General features: G+C 43.1%; 1 protein-coding gene across 3 annotated transcripts in view; it reads right to left on the reverse strand.

The window, feature by feature from the left end:
• The window catches only part of PRICKLE2 (prickle planar cell polarity protein 2), a 202,258-nt gene that overhangs the window by 63,211 nt on the left and 124,172 nt on the right, over positions 1-14,875 (reverse strand). The window contains exon 1 of one of the 3 annotated variants that reach the window (XM_084634185.1): positions 10,545-11,141. The exons of the other annotated variants lie outside the window; for them this stretch is intronic. The gene's annotated coding sequence lies outside the window, so the exon portion shown is untranslated. Of the gene's footprint in view, positions 1-10,544; positions 11,142-14,875 lie in introns of those variants that run through there. 3 annotated transcript variants of the gene reach the window in all.

Here is a 14,875-nt window from a genome sequence, read left to right on the forward strand (position 1 = left end):
TAGCTCCAGTGGTAGCTTCTTTCATTTCTTTAGCGTTCTTACAGAGATGGTGAGCAACTGAGTCTGGGAGTGAAAAATGTCTAAAAGGGAAGTATTCCCAGATCTGGTATCTTTGATATTTCATTAACGTGAGCTGCAAAACAAAGACTGAGGTAAGCCCAGATTTATGGGCCAGATGATCCTACCAACCAGGCTGATGCATTCTGGGATATGTCCAATAACCAAATGGCAGCTAGAGGGTTTTGGAGATGGGGAAACTAATTTTGACCATTTATGTTAAAATTGATTTCTCTATTGGATTCCTTCCTGTCTCCAACACACAGCCTCTGATCACTAGAGGTATTCAGCATAGAAATCTGTCCTTAACTCTGGTTTCTCTTTGCAGGTCACCTTTAATGAAATATCAGAGATCCCAGCTGTGGAACGTGCCACTCTCTTTAGGTCTTTTTCACTCCTGTATTCTGCTGTTTACCATCTTTAATTAAGGAACAGCTGTGAATGTGTAATGATTGCAAGCAGGCCCCCGCTAGCCACGTTTTTCCATCTCCTGCATTATCGTAATGACATGTTGCAACGATTCTGCAGCCATAAATCAATAAAGCTACACAACACCCTGGTGAACAGATCTGCGATTATCCTACGTGTGCTATGATTAGCTGCTGGGGTCAATGGAGATCGACCCTTGTCCTGTAACGCTTGCCAGCACTCCTGTGTGTCAGACCCTTATTACAATACCCATTCTGCAGACTGCTAAACTGAGACCTGAATGATAAAGCATGTGACTTGCTTAAGGCAATATCAGTCCAAGCCAGGAATAAAAGTCAGGGTCCCTCTGTTCTAGCCATTACGGGGGACCGCAAACCTCCTCACGGTTGTTACATTTCTGCAGGTGGAATCCTGTTGTACTTCACAAAGCAGAGGAGAGGTGTGGGGGCAGCAGGCTGACACCTAGTGGATACAGTAGGGCATAAGCATTCTATATTTTGACTCCAGCCTTCAGTAAATCCTACCGCACTGGATCACCCTATGCATGGAATGTACGAGTCTGATCTTGTCTAAAATGGAAGCAGCAGCAACAATCAAGGCAAGATTTATTGTCAAGGCAGAGATGCTAACATCAGTTAGGCTGGAAAAGGGACAGATCAGGAACACTCAGCATTCCTGGCATTGCTTCTCCTTCCTCTGTTGTCTCTTGTGGGACTGAATTCAGTAAATCGTATCAGACAGAAACTTCATTACCAGGAGAACGTGCAACAATTTCCTGACTCGTAGCACAAGCTACCGGCTTTGCTCCTATTTGATTCATAGTGTAAGGAGAAGAGATGGTTGTGCCATCTGTTTAATAAAGGATCTGCATACATTTGTGTGCATATTAATATGTGAGATTTTGTAATCCCTTTAAAGCCAATTCTCTGGTTTCTGAACAAAAATTACAGCTGAGTTCCAATCAACTACATTTTGCAAAATTAGTGGGGTGCTTTTTTGCATCTAGGCTGCTTGACATATGCATGAGTTCATGATCTTTTGCAGTATTGGACAATGATTTTGATTGTCAGGAAACTCTGAGCCATGTTACATTAGTCAGTGTACCATGAAAGATTACTGGAAAGCTGCCTGATCCAATGCACATTTCTCAGGCATGGTTTCTTAGGGTCCAGTTCTGTTACCCCTCCTGCTGAACACGATTATGGAACCATTAGGGGAGCTAATCAGGAATTAGGAGGGATGGTGTCCTCAGCATGTGTCCGTCTCTTCTGACCCTGCCAGGAGAAGGAATAATTCACTGAGGCTAAAAAATTAACATAATTAGCTGTTGTATAGCACTTGCAGCCACAGCATTTTACAAAGCAGAGTAATCATCACTCTCTCCTTTTCCACATGGGGAAACTGAGGCACAGAGAAGGACCGTGACTTCCCCAAGGTCACGCAGCACACCAGTGACAGAGCAAGAAAGAGCAACCCTGTTTCCTGACTCCCACTCCTAGACCATGCTGCTTTAAAGTATGGATGATTGCGACACAGATGAGGACTAAGTGGCTAAGACAAGTCTGAAATGTTGTGTTGGGGCGGATAATACAGCTGGGAGAAACATCCATGTTTATGTCCACACCCCAGCTATCTCTGCAGATCCTGGTAGCAGCAGTTGCAGTCCTTGGCACAAAGTTGAATTCTTTTTTTCCTGATGTGGCCCTCGCTGTGGTTACCCATGTCTTTGTCACCTTGAGATTGGGTTACCACAACGAGCCTTCCTGGAGGCTATGCCTTCAAGCTATTCAGAAATCACGGCCAATTATAGAATGCGGCAGTCCGCTGGCTAAGGAGCCTTTCAGCAGACAGCGCATTACACTGGCTGCCGCTTGATTTCCAAGGGAAGTTTAAGGTGTTGGTTTGAACTGAAGAGCTCTAAATGGCTCTGCTTTAGAGGCTGCCTCTCTCCCTGTGTGAAACTATGGTAGTTGCCTTCCTCCAAGGTGCTGTGATGTCCCGGCTCTTGAACCCAGGCCTAGGAAGTCCCAGACAGCTGCCACAGCCGGGCATCCACACAATGGCTACTGAAACCAGATGACCTGGAAAGCTACCAGGGCTATAGCCCCAACCACGGGTGCTCTGATTGGAGGATCACCCAGCTCCCCCAACTGGTCCAACTATGCTATTTAAGCCAGGAGGAGGAACAGGAAGTTTGTCTGAGTAACTGGGTGGTTTCCTGTTGTGGCTGCATTGGACCCTGCTTGTGCCTGACTACTGCTCCCAACCCTGTTCCTGGTTCCTGCTCGGTTCCTGCCTTACCCCCGCCTTTGCTCCTGTTCCCACCACGCTCCTGCTCCATGCTTGATCCTTGCCTCCAATCCTCAGTGACCAGTCCTGGCTCTAACCCTGGTGTCCAACTACTGACCCTTGACTCTGGCTTGACCCTTGGCTCCGACCCTTAGCTTTGTTTCCTGGTTCCGACTCTTGGCTTGAGCCCTGGCTCTAGTAACTGGCAGTTGACTCTGGGGCTGACCCTTGGCTTCGTTCCTCACCCTGGATGCCTGTTCCACCCACTAGACCTGACTCCTGCTTTGACCAGTAGGCAAGACTACCTACATCCTAGTCCCTAACAGATGCTCCAGCTACTAGCCCTCCTGAATTAAATGAGAGAGGGCAGAGGGCAAAGTCGTTGGGCTTTGGAACTCACATCTCTTTGTAGGTCCAGTGCTGGATATGGCGCATGCTGCAAGCCCTGTCTGTGGTTTCTGAGCTGCAGCTGGTTCTGTTCTAATGTCTTTTTCGACAAGGATTTTATTATTGTCTGTGCTTGTAACATTGCACCCGGATATTGACAGGAGCAACCGAGAAACCTCTAAATAAACCGATGTAAGGGATGTTCTGCTGGGGTTAGTACCTCACTCCATATGTCTTTGTTTAAGCAACTTGAGTAATATTAAAAAACAACCACCACCCTTTGGGTTGTGCCCAGTGAAATTTCCTGTCTGTAGCCTGGCCTGGCTGCATAGAAATGATCTGTCAAATATGGAGGTCTAAAGTTGCAACAGTTTATGGCAGAGAGACTGAGGAAGATTCATACATAAGACCTACCAGGAGAGCAAAACAAAAATCAATGTATGGCATTTAAGAGATTAGCATAGCCAACCTGAGGCCAGATCCCACACTGTGGTCACCATAAAGTACAAAGGTGCTCCTCAGTACCCTTCTGGAACGAAAGATTCTGAAGTATCAGGGACTGACACAGAAATGCCAAGAAAGGAGCTGGGGGGTGGCAGGTTGCCCAGTGGAAACACAGTGCCAAGAATTACCATTGCAGTTGCTCTTGACACTGCAGACAGAGGGATTTTGAATATTGCTGCATTAACCCTGCAGTTGTGGATGGCAACAGGTTTCACAACTGAACCTGGCAGTTCAATCCACAGAGCTGAAAGCAAACCATCCCCTGGATATTGACACAGAATCATACAATATCAGGGTTGGAAGGGACCTCAGAAGGTCATCTAGTTCAACCCCCTGCTCAAAGTAGGACTTAATCCACAACTAAATCATCCCAGCCAGGCTTTGTTAAGCCTGACCTTAAAACCTCTAAGGAAGGAGATTCTACCACTTCCCTAGGTAACGCATTCCAGTGCTTCACCACCCTCCTAGTGAAAAAGTTTTTCCTAATATCCAACCTAAACCTCCCACACTGCAACTTGAGACCATTACTCCTTGTTCTATCAAATAGAGTAATTACCCTTGGAAATCAAGTGGTAAATAGAGGCTGGGTGTTCAAACTCCAGCATGCCATCAACTTCAAGTCTATGAAAAGCCATTGCATTGCCCTAATGCACCTTCAGGTTCACCTGTGTCAATCCAGGATACTTCCAACTTCACCGCTCTAAAATTCAGCTACATCAAAGCCCAGAGAGATTATTTTGCTCTAAACAGTTGCAGTTTGGGTCCCTGAATAACATTTTATGTGAGCGAATTGTATGATCTCTCTAATGAGCACAAACTCTTTCCGTATGTCTTTATAGGCACTTTTGCAGTGGTTCCTATAGTGATCTGGTACAAAATATGTGCTGCATTGTTAAAGAGCAAAGACGGAAATAGGATTTTTAAATGGCTGAACAATATAATCTGCCTCGGAGTATCATGTGAGAGATCAAAAGAAGAGCTGCCAGCTTGAACCATACATTGACCCGGAGTCCTGCCGACCAGAAATGTTGGATCCCTCCTGATCCCCCACTCCAATCTTTTCCAACTGCATTCTGACACTGTGCTTTGTACCAAACTCTCAACTCTTACCCACCACTCTGCTGGGAGCTCCAAAGTGACCACAGACTTCAGCTACAAAGCAGGTCGTTTTTGTACAAAACATTTCTTTGACTTCACACATCCTTCAGTTGCTCATTAGTATGACACTATCTCTCAGTAGAAGAAAGAGCTAACAAACATGTACCATTGTTCATTTGTATAACTGGGTTGTAAATGGTATAGAGCAAGAGTATTTTTCTGCAAAGTATCTTGAGTCTTCCCGAACAAGGAAGCAGAAGGAAAGCTGCCACTCCTCTGCTTTAGGAAATTCGAGTTGCAGAAGCAGCCAGCAAGTTGTGGTTTTCATAGCACTGAGTGCTCATGAAACAAGGAATTTGATTTAGGGGGAAAAATGGGCAAACACTTCCCGTGCCAAACCACCCTGCAGCCCCTCAAAACACACATATTCAGACATGATCATTTTTGAATTACCCAATAACCGCTGAAGGCAGTTGAACAAGCTTTTTCGGTTTGCTCAGGCAGAGTGACAGAGGACAGTGTGAAATATGCAGCATGGAACCATTTTGAAGCTTGGTAACAATCAGTACAATTGTCATGCAGCGTGCAGCTTGTTGGTTACAAACAGACTCCTGCAGACACTACTTGGCAGAGTGTTTACTCGCATGAGGAGTTGCTTACCACTGTGAGGACTCCCAATGAAGTCCAGAGGACACCTTATGATTGCAACCACTGTGTCCTCTAACGAGTTTTGCATGGCTGAGGCCTTAAATGGTAACCCTTCACAGTGGGGTTCATTTTGCTTTGGTGGCCACCATGACGCATGCACACTGATTGCCATCATGAAAAGCAAGCTCAAAAATCTGGTACTAGCACAACAGAAATATGCAACAACGGGTGGTGAAGCACTGGACTGCGTCACCTAGGGAGGTGGTGGAATCTCCATCCTGAGAGGTTTTTAAGGCCTGGCTTGACAAAACCTTGGCTGGGATGATTTAGTTGGTGTTGGTCCTGCTTTGAGCAGGGGATTGGACTAGATGACCTCCTGAGGTCTCTTCCAACCCTAATCTTCTATGATTCTATTATTCTAAGACAATCAGCTATGGCAGAGGAGCACCCAGGGCAGCTTAGGACATGGGGGTACCAGGATGTTCTAAGCAACCTTTACACTCAGCTGGTCCTGGGCCAGCTGTGCCCTAGGCCAGCCCCTGAAGTTATAACTTGCACCAGCCACTGACAAGGGGCCAGTGTGGCAGCTGGGCATTATCTGTGGGCTGGAGCACTAAAGCCTTAATTCCCTACATCAGATGCCAGGGGTGGTGAGATTGCCTTCATGCTGCGAAATTCACTTTGTGCCCCCTACTGTGGAGTGATGGATGTTGTAGGTCCAGAATTTGATGGCAAAGCAACTGCAGTGCACCACAGGGAAGTTATGCCGTTAGCCTAACAGATGAAAAGCACCATCATCTATATCTTAAAATACTAACAGAAGGAAAAAGCATCCCGGTAATATGAATAATTGTAATGGCTACCATAGATCATGCGTAGCTGCACATCCCAAGATAGGATTTGCATTTCATGGGGTGCCCTTCTCTTCCTAGGAAAAACAAAGCAGGATGGCAAGTGACAGGCTGTATTTTCACTGTAAACTTTAAATGTCCTTGGTTTGGGGATGTAAGACATACCCTTCATGTTCCCTGGATTTAATTCCCTGGGACTTTTATAGGGGCAACAGCAGCTTATGTTATAGCTGAGCTTATGTGAAGTCTTTCATTATAACTAGACTGTATGATTTTTATTGGTAAATGTTGGGAAACATCAATTTCGTCGTACACACACAAACCAAGGAAAAAAATATTTCCATCGACAATAACCGCCGTTTACAGGTAGGCAACGAAAGAAAAGTGCTGTTTGAGACCTTATTAGCATTTACAGATATTTACTTTGTATATTTTGACATGTGATGTTGACAATTTGTGTTTTAATGGTTATTAAGGGTTAACTTTTGAATCTCATCATCTATGATGCCCCTCAATATTTCCCACAACTGGGAAAATTGAAATGGATACAAAGAGAAAAAAAATGCTTAAACCCCATAATTTTGCACAACTGTGAAAATGTAAATCTGTAAAAATAAAAAAAGGTTTAAATAGAAACATTGATAGTAGTTGTCAACATTATAAAAATAAAAATTGAATTTTGCCAAGATTAATTATAACTTCCTTTCGAGGTATTGATAACTCTCTGAAAAATTCCCCTTTCTGGCTGAAATTCTCCTTGCTTGGTCTCAGATCACAAATTATTATTTTAAAAAAAGAAAAAGATTCAGTAAAATCCCTTCACCTGTGATTTATTTTATGGAAAGGAGAAAAAATAAATTGTCCCCCTTTTAAATCAATGTTAATGGCTGAAACTGACAATGTGAAATGATGTTCCAGTTAGCTTGTCCTCACTGTGAATTAGGCCTTTCAATTCATGCAAAGGATGAAAGAGACAGGAGTCCCTCACTGCTCTACTCCTCAGCTGAGCACTAGAACAGAGAAGGCTGGGGGCAAAGTTATCTTTAAACTACCATTGTGCTCCCCTGGATTCTAAAACTTACTGGGGGACTGCACAGTCCCTGGCACATATTAAAGCAGCCTCAAGGCTGCCTTGATTTATGTTCTGCTACTTACAGTCTCCTAGCCAAGAACAGTTGGAGCACAGAGTCTGGGGAAGCCCTTTATGTACTGGGACCATTTGTGCCTTGTTTACAGCCTCTCCTACGCTACTGGAGCAGAACCAAGAATAAAACCCATGAATGTACGAAAGCTCAAGACCTGATTCTGCAGGACCCCGGACCTTGTGTAATCTTGTACACCACTGCGGAGTGAGTTCAGAATAGGAATGTTCTGATTTGTTCTTACACCCAGGAGTCAAATTGTGACAATAAGTATGACGTATATGCTGGATAATGATGAGGAACTTGTAATAATGATAAATATGTAGCTTTTACACGGCACTTTTCATCCATAGACCTCAAAACAACTTGCAAAGGACATTACATATCATTGTCTCTCATTTACAGGTAGGGAAACTCAGGCACGGGGAGGCAAACTGATGTATGCAAAGTCACTCAAAAAGAAAAGGAATACTTGTGGCACCTTAGAGACTAACCAATTTATTTGAGCATAAGCTTTTGTGAGCTACAGCTCACCTCGTCGGATGCATCCGACGAAGTGAGCTGTAGCTCACGAAAGCTTATGCTCAAATAAATTGGTTAGTCTCTAAGGTGCCACAAGTACTCCTTTTCTTTTTGCGAATACAGACTAACACGGCTGTTACTCTGAAAAAAGTCACTCAGCAGGCCAGAGGCAGAGACAAGAATAGAACCCAGGTTTCCTGAATCCCAGTCCAGCCAGTCCAGAAGACACATGGTTTGTGGGGGCCCGTCCTTTCTCATGGAAAAAAATATATATAAACTACCACAGCAGAGGCAGGTTGTCAACTCACAATTTTAGCACTAATCTCATACCATTTAGTGTTTTCTTAAAGCCCCAGCTTCTGGAATCAGGTGATTACATGACAACCATTTTTTAGCCCTCAAATTGTGGAGAAGAGCTTGAAAATGTGATCCTGAAAGGCTCAAATCCAGAAGGCGAATACCCCCGCACCGCACTTCCCAAGAAAATCATGGTCTGAAATCCTAGTCCTGGTGAAATCAATGGCAAAACTCCCACTGACTTCAACGGAGCCAAGATTTCACCCACTACCGGTATTATTATTGTTTAAATCTCATGATTTTTCAGGGGCCTGACTCATGAGTTTTGAACACTTGTGATTGGCAACACTCCTGAAGCTTCCCCTATGGCAGCAAAAACACGATTCCTAACCTTTTCATGAACTGAACAGACCCTTTCAAATGCATAATGGCAACTCCAAACACACCATTGTCTGGGTTCTACAAACATCATTCCAAGTGCACTGTGAGAACCAGACTTGCATAATGAAGACTCAGCAAAATCCTTTACTAAACGCCCATTCTCGTTTTAATTCCGCAGCCCTCTGCCCAAGAGAGCTCTCAGTTGTTAAAACATCAGTGTCCCTTGAAAAGCTTGCACTGTACCGTAGGTTATCTTTTGACATTTTTAATTACACCATTCTGTTGCTTTCCAGCTCAGCAAGATACAGCGCTGTAGACCAGTCTCAAAGGATTTCTTTATATCTCCTAAATAAGGGAGAAGATTGCTTCACAGCGTTTGATTCTACCAGGGTTTATACTTTAATTTCTAACTGAACACAGCTCTTACTGAGCTCCAGACAGACAACTGTGGCCTTGGTAGCATATGCTGTCCTTTATTTGTAAATTTACAGAACAATTGACCTCTCCACAGTTATTTCATTGTGTACCTTGTGTACCATCACATTCTAGGTTTCATTTTTTATAATGAACTCTGTCGATTCTATTTTAAATTAAAGCTGTTTCACTATGACGTCTTCATGGTGCTGTTTTTGCTTTAAAAGGATATTTACAGCCTTTGATGTGTAGTAGTAGACAGTAAACATGGTTCCCTTTTAACATATCCTGGACAAAATACTCAGACAAAATACTCAGAAATATTATAAGCAATGTCACACTTGGAAATATCGTAATTATTTCAAAGTTGAGGCTTACCAGAATTACTGACCCATCTGTGAATGCCGTCACCAGCAGAATGGTTTTTGTGCATGTTGGTTAACACTGGCAAATACTGTACTGTCTGAAGGAAACAAGCTAAGCCATTTCATTTTGTTAAGTACAATAAAGTTGTTTAAAACAAACTACAGGAGAAGATTGAAACACGAAGCAAAATATAATCTTGTTAACTGCAGACAGTTTACTGAATAAATCTTCGCCACAGATTCAAGTCAGTACCCTTATAAATAGAACACACTGAGGTCAGACATTTAAGCACTCACACAGTAGGTGAAAATAATCACTGAATAAAAATGGGTAGGGTAAGGTACAAGGCAACAGAGCTAAAAACTAAAAGAATGACACTGCATCTGGTGTGAATAATTATTCTGGCATTATTCTGTCCAACGTTAATCCTCAATGGTTCATAAAGGTTCAATCAGTCTTTAGTATAGCCCAGGAATCATGGCAACAAAACAAAGAGTAACTGGATTAAAATCTTTACATGGTCACAGGTCACGTCTATGTCACATATGGCCGCTCAAAGGAATATAAAGAAGAATCCACTAAAAGAAAATTCCATTAGAAAATATAACTTCCTGGTATAAGGGCTAGCTCAAACTACAGAGTAGGTACTCTGGCAGTATAACAAAGGTGCAGTATGATTAATATTTGAAAACTGTTTTCAAAATTATGTCAGTAAAATAATAAAACAAATAACCCTAATTGTAATGTCATCATCTAGAAACCTGTACTGTATACAATTTGCTTAAAATACCCAATGGTTCCAGACTTCCTGAAGCTGAATTTACCAATGAGAGATCAGCATGTATTTCTATTTAAAACCTTTCATAATTATTTTTAAAATAAAAAACATGTTATGGAAGCTGAAGCATTTATCTTTGACTTCCTGCAGCTGTAAACTTCAATTTAACAATTAACCTTTTTCATTCACAAACAGCAAGAACAGCAAGGTTTAAAAAAATTCTCTAATGGGTACCAATAACAGTAAATCAGCAAAGTTATCACATCACTACATGTACACACAGCATAGGTGCCTATCCCCTCTGCCCCCCAGCATAGGCTTCAGCTTCTCTCAAAAAATACATAACAAAATACAAGTTGCTAATAAAAGGTCATTTCTTACCTAATCTCACCAATGATTATGCCAGTCTGGTGGTGGTGGGGGGAGAGGGGAGAGGAGGAGGGGGTGGAAATCCGCTCAATTGTTCTGCTATGTTAGTTTTTACAGTTTACTTTCCTGGGGTATGCTGCTACCAAGAACACAGACAGCACTGCAGTGTGATAAAACATCTTGTTTTCGTTCTCAAAACTGCATGGCACACACTGGTAGGAGCCTTCTTGAAATGAGCAGCAGGCTTTTGTGGAAGCCTTTTAGAAGAGACACACACAAAACACACTGTTGCTTGAACGAAAATGTGCTGTAGGAACCATTAGCGGGGAAAAGTGTGATTTTTGCCCTGTGTCTGGATGGGCTTTGTAGCTTACATTGCCTTCCTCAGAATTCCAGCTTGGTCGTTTTGGTTTTCCCCTACCATCTCCTCTTCCAGCCATCCAAATGCTTTCAGCAGACCCCACAATGTTGGCTTTGGTAAATGACCCTTAGAGGCAGCCAGAGTATATTCCATTTGCTCTCCAAAGCACAAGACATTAACAAGGAAATATGTAGCCCATCGAGAATAATTGCCAGCTTGGTAGCGGAGCCTGAATCTTTACTGTTGCAGTGCTCTCATCTCCTGCATGCTAATGAAGCAGTGATGTCAGCAAGTCAAAGTCATTGCATCTGGACAGTTCAAATTGTCATTGGCCAGTGTCTATAATTTATTTACATGTAAATCAGGCTGTTCTTACCAATCAATAATCCCTGCAGGCTGTTTAGAAAAAGACAAGAAAATCCTTTTATCTGGCTCACGTGTATATTACAAACAGTTGTCTAGCTACCCACAATCAAAACTGAATGGTTTGAAGATACCAATTATCCTTCTAGACCTATGATCTTATTTGTTGCTGACCAAATCTCAATTTACAATCCAACTTGAGTCACTGCATCCCATTTAAGCTGTTCTACCCCATTATCTAATATTACAGCAGGCTATTAAAGAGACCAATTTTATAGTTCATAACAATTTATTTTTCTCCTAACTTTCAATGCCCTCTTAATTTTATTCCCCACTAATTTCCTATGATGCCCCACTAATCTTAGACACAGCATATATGCACCAGCAGGGCTAAATATTCTGAGTAATACACGTTATTATTAAGGTGGCATTTTATTTAGTGCATATTTTATGACCTGTACTTATCTGGCCCAGAGAGTCATGTGATTTTCATCTTTTGTGTATATCCCTGGTACATATTCTGGACCACAGGAATAAGCTCACATAGTCAATGGAGAAAGAGCATCCCCATCACACGCCATGGTTTTAAAAGAAGAGAAACCATACAGAGTAAACAGTGTGGTCAACGCTTGGGCTTTCATCACAAGACTGACAATATTTGGTGTTTTCCTTAAAGCCCAGCTCCTGGAGTCATGTGATTACATCAGAATCTGAGGTTCAATTGAGGAAAAAGGGTGTTTCTAGCCCTCATATGTGAAGACAAAAGCTTGAAACTGTGGCCCTTATAAGCAAAAAACAGAAGGCAAATAAAAAAGAATCCAAAATGTATTACTTTTCGACCAATCTCATGATTTTGGGGGGCCTGACTCAGGATTTTGGTGTACTTGCTACTGGCAATGGTGAGTAAGTTAGCGATGAGTTTCCAATGTCATATACGATGGATTTTATTATGTGATATAAATTTGGTTTCATTATGTGGGATTATACTCAATATACCAAGGGCCAGATCCTCAGCTGGCCTAAATCAACATAACTCCACTGACTTCAGGAGAGATCCTTTGGGCCAGACCTTACTGAAATAAATATTTATGGAATTAGCAATTTTTTCAAAAGAAAATATCATTCTATGTAAATTACTGGTTCAAACACATGGCCCTACATAGTAAGTTATATGCTCTAAAGCAAGGAATCAGGCTCTGATCCTGCAGTTGCATTCACAGAGGCAGAACCCAGAGGCTGCTCCAAACTGGCCCCTGGCTCTCCCGAGGGGTGTATGTATGTAAATGGGGGATGAGAAACACAAAGTTGTCTTTAAGCCATTTTTGTCTCCTCTGCCAGGTCCTCTGCTGAGCTCAGCTCAGCAAGACTCAAGGAACTGAAACCCTTTGTTTATTACAGTTCTCCATACAATTCTATTAAAGAATAACAGTATCAAATGCTCTACTAAGGATACACTAGGGATTTGGGTAGGTTTCTATCCCCCTCCTCAAATTACACAATTCAACAGAGTATGTAGGAGAGAAAACAACCTCCCCTGACACACACTTCCACTAAATAGCCACATTTTGTCTGTTCCTGCTTTCATCACTGTATAGGCAGGCTGGCTGTAAACGCAATCCTGAATGGTTAATGTGGATATAGCACAAGCATTTGGTAAAGCCCTGAACAGTCTGCCTGCCAAGGCCCCCAAGTGACGTATTTTATCTTTAATGCAGGATATGTTAATTCAAATATGTAGTAAATGAGACAAAACTCCACCGGGCAAAGAGCAAAATGAAGTTTGTTTACAGACTGATAATTTAAAGCAGAAACAAATTATACTTGTTTACTGTAACAATTTTCCTTGGAAATTCTTTTAAAACCACATTACATGCAGGTAAAAATGGGCTTCATAAAATGACAGAAGATTAGGGTCGGAAGAGACCTCAGGAGGTCATCAAGTCCAACCCCTGCTCAAAGCAGGACTAAATCATCCCACTAAACCACTAAATCATCCCAGACAGGGCTTTGTCAAGTCAGGCCTTAAAACCCTCCTAGGATGGAGATTCCACCACCTCCCTAGGTAACCTATTCCAGTGCTTCACCACCCTCCTTGTGAAACAGTGTTTCCTAATATCCAACCTAGACCTCCCCTACTGCAACTTGAGACCATTGCTTCTTGTTCTGTCATCTGCCACCACTGAGAACAGCCAAGCTCCATCCTCTTTGGAACCCCCCTTCAGGTAGCTGAAGGCTGCTATCAAATCCCCCCTCATTCTTCTCTTCCGCAGACTAAATAAGCCCAGTTCTCTCAGCCTCTTCTCATAAGTCATGAGCCCCAGCCCCCTAATCATTTTCCTTGCCCTCTGCTGGACTCTCTCCAATTTGTCCACATCCCTTCTGTAGCGGAGACCCCAAAACTGGACACAGTACTCCAGATGTGGCCTCACCAGTGCTGAATAGAGGGGAATAATCACTTCCCGTGATCTGCTGGCCATGCTCCTCCTAATGCAGCCCAGTATGCTGTTAGCCTTCTTGGCAACAGAGGCACATTGTTGACTCATATCCAGCTTCTCGTTCACTGTAATCCCCAGGTCCTTTTCTGCTGAACTGCCGCTTAGCCAGTCGGTCCCCAGCCTGTAGCGGTGCGTGGGATTCTTTTATCCTCAGTGCAGGACTCTGCACTTACCCTTGTTGAACCTCATCAGATTTCTTTTGGCCCAATCCTCCAATTTGTTTAGGGCACCCTGGACCCTATCCCTACCCTCCAGCGTATTTACCTATCCCCCCAGCTTGGTATCATCTGCAAACTTGCTAATGGTGCGATCCATCCCATCATCCAGATCATTAATGAAGATGTTGAACAAAACCAGCCCCAGGACCAACCCCCGGGGTACTCCGTTTGATACCGGCTGCCAACTAGACATCGACTCATTAAACACCACCTGTTAAGCCTGACGACTTAACCAGTTTTCTATCCATCTTATAGTCCATTCATCCAATCCACACTTCTTTAACTTGCCGACAAGAATATTGCGGGAGACTGTATCAAAAGCTTTGCTAAAGTCAAGCTATATCACGTCCACCACTTTCCCCATATCCACAGAACCAGTTATCTCATCATAGCAGGCAATCAGGTTGGTCAGGCATGACTTGTCTTTGGTGAATCCATGTTGACGGTTCCTGATCACCTTCCTCTCCTCCAGGGGCTTCAAAATGGATTCCTTCAGGACCTTGCCAGGACCTTGCCAGGGACTGAAGTGAGGCTGACCGGTCTGTAGTTCCCCAGGTTCTCCTTCTTCCTTTTTTTAAAGATGGGCACTATATTTGCCTTTCTCCAATCGTCCGGGACCTCCCCCTATCGCCATGAATTTTCAAAGATAATGGCCAATGGCTCTGCAATCACATCAGCCAACTCCCTCAGCACCCTCGGATGCATTAAACTAGCCCCATGGACTTGTGCACGTCCAGCTTTTCTAAATAGTCCTTAACCTGTTCTTTCACCACTGAGGGCTGCTCACCTCCTCCCCATATTGCATTGCCCAGTGCAGCAGTCAGGGAACTGACCTTGTCTGCAAAAATATCATTGATTACTGCAGCTTTTCCCACATCATCCGTTACTAAGTTGCCTCCCTCGTTC

The sequence above is a fragment of the Lepidochelys olivacea genome (assembly GCF_965140295.1).
Source record: "Lepidochelys olivacea isolate rLepOli2 genome assembly, chromosome: 7".
Taxonomy (NCBI): Eukaryota; Metazoa; Chordata; order Testudines; family Cheloniidae; genus Lepidochelys; species Lepidochelys olivacea.